This window comes from Pantherophis guttatus, chromosome 3 (assembly GCF_059756535.1).
Source record: "Pantherophis guttatus breed Tessera chromosome 3, ASM5975653v1, whole genome shotgun sequence".
Lineage (NCBI taxonomy): Eukaryota > Metazoa > Chordata > Lepidosauria > Squamata > Colubridae > Pantherophis > Pantherophis guttatus.
This window is the reverse complement of record NC_142065.1, coordinates 108,250,525-108,259,143: the sequence shown is the minus strand read 5'-3', so window position 1 is coordinate 108,259,143 and position 8,619 is coordinate 108,250,525.

Below are 8,619 nucleotides of genomic sequence, written 5' to 3'. Positions count from 1 at the left end.
TATTTCATGTTGCAGCTACAGTTGGAGAGAAGAAATATAGTCCACTGCATTCTGAGGGTATTGTGTTACAATTAGTTACAGATCCATATTTGCATCCCGTACAACGATGGGCCATCAATTTGAAAAGTTGAAGGAAAAGGAAATGCCCATTCCTTTGTGGCTGAATTGGAAACCTTTTCATTTGAGAGATTTTGATTTTGAGATGAAGAAGTGCCCTAAAATGTTTCTCTGGAGCAACGTCTTGGTTTAGATTTGCCTCTTTTGTGTCATCATTGAATGTTTAAACTACAACAGCTACAGACAAAGAATACCTCTTTCTTTAGAATCAAATAGCTTTTGTTTTATATTTTGTTACAAATATAAGATAAAGTGAAAAAGAAAAGTAATTATCAGAAAGTGAAATTCCTGAATACAAGAATTTGTAGTATTTATAAAAGGAAAGAACTTAATGAAATTAATTATTTCAGTTTTATAGGAAAGTAATATTTGAGAGAATCTCTTTGAAAGTCTTATCATTTGTACAAAGATGTTTGAGTTTGTTCCAATGACACAGTCACTTGCACCATACTTGTGACTCCCTTTCTGACATTTATGGGACAAGGAAGAGGCCTTTACAAAGCAAGAGGCCTTTACAAAGCAGAATCCTCTATTTTTATTTTGCATCATTTTTTGAGACACCTCTGTCTAGACAGAAATTTCCACTGCATTGTTTCTGGGCCCTTGTGATAGGCTCTATTGTATAATTCCTAAAGCAAGAATTGATGAGTTGGGAAATACCCAGGAGGGGCAAAAATTCTGAAAACTGCCAAAATTGTAGCAAGAGAAAGTAAAGTATATTCAGGCTTTACATTAAAGAATAAAAGGAAGAAAAAAATTTACTTCCCACTTCAAGTGGCTGTGACTCACTCATTTATAAAAGTGGAGAATGTTAAACAATTTGCAATTGAGTTCATGCTTTTATTTAAAGTAGAATTAAAAGAGCATGGTTGCAAAGAAAAATTGTTTCTGGCTTGCTAGAACAGCTGTTCTTGGCTAATAAAATGGTGTTAGATCTTGTCCAACTTGTCAGAAAAATGCCTGTTTTTTTATTCTTCATAGTTTCTTTAATTTCAAGACACAATAAGAGAGTTCCTTCTGATAAAAAAAAGGACAGTTTCTGTAGATTATGCACATCCTCACCACACATTTTGCCAATGACAGTTTCCTAATACATATCTCTTCTTTCTGGGATATTTTCTGCCAAAATACTTCAGCTAGTATAAACTAATAGCTTTTTCTGTTGTAACCAGATTTGAAACTGATTGCTGATTGTCTCTGATTAATATACTGTATTTTTCATGATTGGAAAAAAAAACAAGTGAAAGGCAAATGCTTTTTTTTAATTGTAGCTTTAATTTAACCAGTAACCAAATTTTGCAATAAACAAGGACTTTGTAATATGATAGTTTGAAGGGCTAAGCAGATTTAGAAAATAATTATTTGGCCTCATGTGAGCTTAACACCTCTCTGTTAATTCCTTAAAACAGCGGTTCTCAACCTGGGGGTCGCGACTCCTTTGGGGGTTGAACGGCCATTTCACAGGGGTCGCCAAAGCCCTCTCTTGCCCCCTCCCACGCCTTCACTCACCCTCATCCTCTGCCTCTGTTGGATCTGTTTGCTTACCCCGCGCACTCCCAATCTATTGTGCCTCCTGAGTCCCAGCTGATGGCTAGAGGGAAAAAAACTGTTTAAATTCTTGTCGCGGGGCTTCAAAGGGCCGCCCTACAGGTGATCAGTGTTAAAAGAAAACAAATGAGAAGACCGGTGCCTGCAAAAATAGAAAAAAACAGCCTCTTTCAGCTTCAGCATAGGTTAATTAGCATGATTAGATCGGCCTCCGACTCTCAGCTGATTCGCTCTCAGCTGTTTTGCGCAGGCTCTTTTGCAAGCTCTTGTTTTGCAAGCTGCTGGAGTAGATTTTTTTTCCCCCTAGCTAAAAGGAAACTGAAAGTAAAGCAGGCTCTGTTGCAACGTGACAAAATGAGGCAGGAAGAGAGATTTCTTTTTCTTTTTCTTTCTCCTCACGAAAAAAGGTAGGTGCAAACAATGGGAAATTTAAGGCAAAAGAGGAGAGTTCAAGATTTTAAAACACAAAAGAAAAAAAGCTCTATTTAACTAGGGAATTGTAATAATTGAGATACTATTAATTGTATATTGTGTTGAAAGCAGAAATGGTTAAGTTGTGGTTTGGAGGAATATATGGGGGAAATTATTTGGTTTATTATTATTGGTAAATATAATTAATTGATCTGTAAGAAATTGGATTGCATAGAAATAATTGGAATATTCATGTTCATATTGATTGATATACAAAAAAGATAGTTATATAACTAATTGATTTATATTAAAATGTTGAATTTGTATTAAACAACTGTTACATAATTACATAATTAACCAATGTGAGGATGGATATAAAAATAGATGACAATGGGAAGGGCTATAATATAGAATAGAAGGGAAAAATTGAATTTGATTAACATTAGAGATGAGGATGAAGGGTAATATTGATTTTTTACAAAAATAGATGAGGAATAAATATGTCAAAAAGAAAATATAGAAATTGTAAATTTAATTGAAATGACTGAAACACTGGTTAAATTTGTGAACCGGCCAAATACTTTGTTCAAAGAAAATACATTGTATGTTTGTATGTGTGTTTCTAATTATTGCTATTTATTCATATTTGTTCTCTCTTATTCTTTAAAGTTTAACAATTCATTCGTTATCTTAATATCTTTATATTTGTTTGGGGTTGGTTTTCTTCCCTTTCATCTTTTTTATTGTACAGCAATCTTTCTCCTCAAACCTACCACCTCTCTCTTTTCTTTCCTTCTTACTTTCTCTTCCCCCCCTCTTCTTCTCCTCCCTACTTCCTCTTCCTTTCTCCTTCTCCTCCTCTCTTCCTCTCTTACCCTCACTCCTACTCTAATTTCCCTTCCCTTCCTTCATCCCTCTCTATTGCTGTATCCTTTTATGCATATGGACTACTCAGAGGGCTGAAAAAGTTATTTTTGACTGGTCCTCGAATGACCTTGACCAGTCCTCGAATTTACGACTGTCCTCACATTTTACGTTTTTGCCCTATCTTGTCACCATGGTGAAGAGAAGCAGTTGTGAAATGAGTGACACGGTTGTTAAGAATGCTACAATGGACATAAATGATGACCAGTCATAAGTGCGAAGACCGGTCAAAAGTGCGAGGACCTGTCAGAAATCACTTTTTCAGCCCTCTGGGTAGTCCTTTTGTGCACATGGACTACTCAGAGGGCTGAAAAAGTTATTTTTGACTGGTCCTCGCACTTTTGACCAGTCCTCGAATTTACGAATCCTCACATTTTATGTTTTTTGCCCTATCTTATCACCATGTTGAAGAGAAGCAGTTTGAAATGAGTGACATGGTTGTTAAGAATGCTGCACGGGCATAAATGTGAGGATGGTCATAAGTGTGAGGACCAGTCAAAAGTGCAAGGATCTGTCAGAAATGACTTTTTTCAGCCCTCTGAGTAGTCCCTATATACATAGCCATGGCCACCCGGTCACATGACCAGCTAGCCACGCCTACCTGGTCACATGACCTCCAAGCCACGCCCACAAAATAAACCACGCCCACAGAACCGATAGTAAAAAATTTTAGAACCCACCCCTGGTTGGGGGTCACCACAACATAAGGAACTGTATTAATGGGTCGCAGCATTAGGAAGGTTGAGAACCACTGCCTTAAAATAATCTGATATTTTTAAAACCCAAAATATATGCCACTAATTTTAAGAGTTACATTAACTTTAATAAGTAGATTCTTTAAAGCAATATTGGTAGTCCTCAATTTATGACCATAATGTAGCCTGTCTATCACAGTCATAGGTTGTGATGGTTGTAAAATGATCTGTTGTGCACCAGTCATTAAATGAATGCTCTGGGTATGGCTTTTCCCAAAACCAGAAGTAAATCCAGTTTTCATTGTAAAATGAGATCACGTGACCGTGGGATACTGCAAGTAGCTGTAAAGGTGGCCCAGCTGATGAGTACCAAACGTTTGGTCATGTAATCATGGAGGCTGACTGTCAGAATTTTGAATCCAGGTCATAAGCAGCCTCCCCAGTAGGGCCATTGCATTTTCAAACAGTCATTAAACAACTGGTTGTAAATCGAGAAGTGCCTGTAGCAGAAACTTTACAAAATCTGAAACTGGGAGAAGAAGAATCCTTTAGTCTAAAGCTAAAAAGTCATCAGCACATTGATTTTTTTCCCAAGAGAGAAGGTCTTGTATGTAAGGGTCCCTACAACTGAGAAAGATTTTTCCTTCCTTTTAGAAACACCATACCTTAAAACCATTCAGATCTTTAAAGATCAGCAGAAACACTTTGCATTGGGCCCTAAAGCATTCTGACCATCAGTCAAGGGATAAAGTGTTGGCTACATGGGAACATACCAGCCAGTCTCAATAGCCTTGTTTTGGACTACTTGAAATGTCTAAATCATCTTCTAAAATAATCCCATACGCTACATTGCAGTAATCTCCAAAGCACCTGAAGGCCAGACAAATAATCATGGATGGAAACTGATCAAGGAGAGATTCAACCTAGAAATAAGGAGAAATTTTCTGACAGAACAATCAATCAATGGAAGAGCTTGCCTTCAGAAGTTGTGGGAGCTTCATCACTGGAAGCTTTCAAGAAGAGACTGGACTACCATCTGTCAGAAATGGTGTAGGGTCTCCTGCTTGGGTGGAGGGTTGGACTAGATGACCTACAAGGTCCCTTCCAACTCTGTTAATCTCCTTGAGAAGCTATGAAAGCATCATAAATGCCAAGCAGTTCTTGTTCAGACAGGAAGTTGCCTTAATGGCAGATTCAGGCTGCCATTTGAAAGTTCACCTTGATGCTGCCTTTGTATCAGGCTTCCAGGACAATGTATGATTTCTATGTAACAGCTAAGTATGAGATTCTTATCTGACCAGCATTGAAGAAATCAAATAACTAAACTGATAGAACAATATCAATATTGTGCCATATTTTTGGAGCAACATGGGATAATATCAACTGCATTGGTCAGAGGTTCTACTAAACAAACATTAAATAAAATTCTCCTCCAAACAATAAATACTTTTAGATCTTTGGGGTCAGTGTTGCTGAAGCAGTGCTAGCTGTGGAAATAGCTGCTATTTAGAGCATTTTGAAACACTGAAGTTGTTACTTATTTATTTATTAGATTTGTTTGCCATACATTTCACTTAGAGGCAACTCTGGGTGGCTTTCAAAGCCAGTAAAACATTGAAGCAACAAATACTCATAATAATAATAATAATGGTGCTGTGAATGCAACTATCTTTGCATTCACAGCACCATTGTTTAATTCGGTTTTATTTTGCTTTTAAATTTTGTATTTATGTGTTTTATCTTGTGGCTGTTCACCGCCCTGAGTCCTTCGGGAGTAGGGCAGTATATAAATCAAATAAAACCTAAAACCTAAACCTATCTGGTTTGATGGGCGGCAGCTTTTGGTAGCCATCTTCCCACATGATGGTTAGTCCCCATTTGTCTAGCCAGGCGAGGCCCAATATAATCGACTCTGTCATTTTGGGAGCTTCGACGAATCTGATGAGTTCTCGGTGGTGGCCCATCTCCAGTCTAACAAGTTCTGTGACCAAGGTGGCAGGGGCTCCGCCTATCAGCGTCCATTGACCTGCTCAAAATGGATGGGGCGTGCTTATCCCTAGCTGTTGGACTATGGGGAGGCTGATTAGGCACCTGGTACAGCCAGTGTCTATGACGGCCTCTACCTCCCCTTGGGCTCCCATTTCCGGCACTACAATCCAGGTTTTTGATAGTGAAGGGGTAGATGGATTCACTTACCACCGGGTCATCATCTCCACTGCTCCCATCGGTGGACCGTGGATGGGTTTCTCTGGTTGGAGTTTCCTCATTCCCAGTTGGAAGGAGGGGAACTTTAACAGCCTGTTTGGCAATTCTCCCCTTGTCCGGTGGCTTCCTTGGTGTTCTTTTCCCCTGAGGTGCGGAGGGGATCTGGACCTGAGGGACTAGGGTAAGGGGCAGATAGTCTGATACCCTGTGCCCATGTTGACCACATCGGTAGCACTTGATTGTCCCGGACGGCACAGGTGATGGTGTGTCAGCTTGACCGGAGTTCAGCGGCCCAGAGTTCTTTTTGCTGATTTCTCTGCAGTTGGCTTTCGATGGGGGTGGATTTCGAGATCCATGGCTACTGCTGTGTTGTATCAGGCTTGTATATGCTCCAGAACTCCCCTGATGTCGCATGCTTGTCTGAGGTCCGGGTCCAGAGCCTCTTTGAAGTGGTAGACGAGGAGGTGTTCAGGCTAGTCTCAGTTTTCCAGCCAGCCTCTGGAATTCCCACACTAATTCTTTCAGGGGCCAGCCCATTTGCTTCAACGCTTTGATCTGGGCTTCGACTTCTAGCTGGTGGTCCATGTCCTCGAATCAGCCTCGGAGCAGTTGGACAAACTCGTCCACATCTTCTAGTTCTGGGGCCCCTTCATCTTCAGGGGCCCTGAACTACAGTGTAGTTCAGCTATCCACTCTGCTGCCTCCCCTTCATTCATGCCATTCGCAATTGCCAAAATCATGTCCCGATCGGTCTGATATTGGTCCCCATAGCGATCAATGGGGGACCAAACCCGATTGAGGAAATAGGCCAGCATTCCTGTGGTCCCATCAAATGTCACTCTAAACTGTGGAGGGGGAGTGGCTGGCAGAGCCAGTTGCGGGGCCAATACTGGCTGTGGGGCCGGTGCCTATGGCGGGACTGGAGCTGGTGTCCATTGGTCCTGAACCCACCCCTGGCCGGGATAGAAGGCCCAGCCAGAGGGGATCTGGTCAGCGGGAGGCAAATGAGGACCGGTGGCTGAGGTTGTGTGTTTTGGGTCTCGGCAGTCCCAATGGTGGTCCTTGTAATGCCAGACTGGATTGGCCTAACGGACCTTGTGCTGCCCCATTCCGGCTCCAGCAGCAGCTGTCATCCCGGTAGACTGGACCCGACAGGGAAGGCTAAGGTGCGATCCACTTCATGCCAAGTGAAAAGTGTGCTCAGTGCCAATGTGGTCCCCTAGCCCGGGAAGGTGAACGTGGGCTGAGCCAAACATCAGCTGGGTGGGCTGGTATTAGGCGGTTGTGAGATTTGGGTTAATGTCAGGGTTCCAAGTAACACCTCCAACACAAAAAGACTCCAAGGCTAGAAGTTTCTCAAAGTTCCATTTTATTAGAGATGTCATATTGGCACATCTGGAAAAACCCGAAACTGAAAGCTTCCAGGTTTTCCACACCCAAAAGAAAGTCCAAGTTCCTTCCCATGCACACACATGTCCATCACATGGTCCAATCAATGCACCATCCCAACTGGAGATGCCTCCCAGTCACGCCATTCCAGGTGCAGGCCAAATGTCCTTGGCTCTCAGAGAAAGCAATGTTATTATGGCTAGATATCCCCGCAACTCCATGCAATCCCCTTTCCCAGTTTCCCACAGCACTAAGTGTTGCAGCCCTGAAGATCCAAAGAACAAGATGGCCTCCAGGGCTGACAGAGTGAGCTGGACCCAGTCGCTTTCCAGCTCCCCTCATCCCAGAAGCACCACTATTGCACTCTCCCCTCTCTGCTAGCAGCCACCCCTTCTCCCTCCCCCTCCCTGCTGCCGAGTGATCCTGTGTGAAGAAGGGGCCGGCTGCTAGCAGAGAGGGGAGTGCAATATTGGTGCTTCTGGGACAAGGGGAGCCGGGAAGCGTCTGGGTCTGGTTCATCCAGCCTCTCTTCCTCTCACAGCTATGTGTGCTGCCACTGTTGTTCCAGAGGGTGGGGGGGCAGCTGGGAGGCCAGGCACTTCCACAACCTGGGCAGGTGAGTGAAGGGCAGCTGGTGAAGGGGCGATGTGGGCGGCACAGCCTTGTGATCCCTGGCCATTGGCAGCTGCAGCAGGCAAGGCCCAGCAGCGGCAGACAGTCCAGGTGGGGATGAGATGTGGGCTGGGGGAGGGGGCTGAGCAGCAGTGACTCAGCCTGGCTCGCTTTCCTCTCTGCCACCAGCTGTGGCAGGAAGGGCAGGGTAGTTGGGGTTTGGGAATCACAGCCAGCTAGGAAAGCCGAACCGCTGCCCAAGCCAGAGCTGCCAGTGGGGATGGGAAATGCAGGGGCTGCGGGGGGTGCTTGGCTTTAAGTTCCCAGCTCTTTCTTTCTAAAACTGCCCAAAAGGGGGAGATGAGGAAGGCCCTCACCCAGCCCCTTATCCCTATACATGTGAGACAGCAACTTACCAAAAACTAGGTGAGTGGCAAAGGCAGGTGAGTGAGGCAAGTGGCCGAGGAGGCGAAGACCAGCTGGGCCACGGGTGCTGTATGGTAGGCCAGGGCAAAGGCAGGCTAGCAGGCAAGGAGGTGGAGAGAAGCTCGGCCGCGGGCGCTGCGTAGTCCAGGCGAGTGGTGAAGGCAGGCAAGCGGGCAAGGAGGGGAGAGCAGTTGGGACGCGGACGCCATGTGATCTGGGCAAGTGGTGAAGGCAGGCAAGCGGGTGATATGTTATATTAAAGTGGGAAAAATTCTGAAGAGATTTGTCTGAT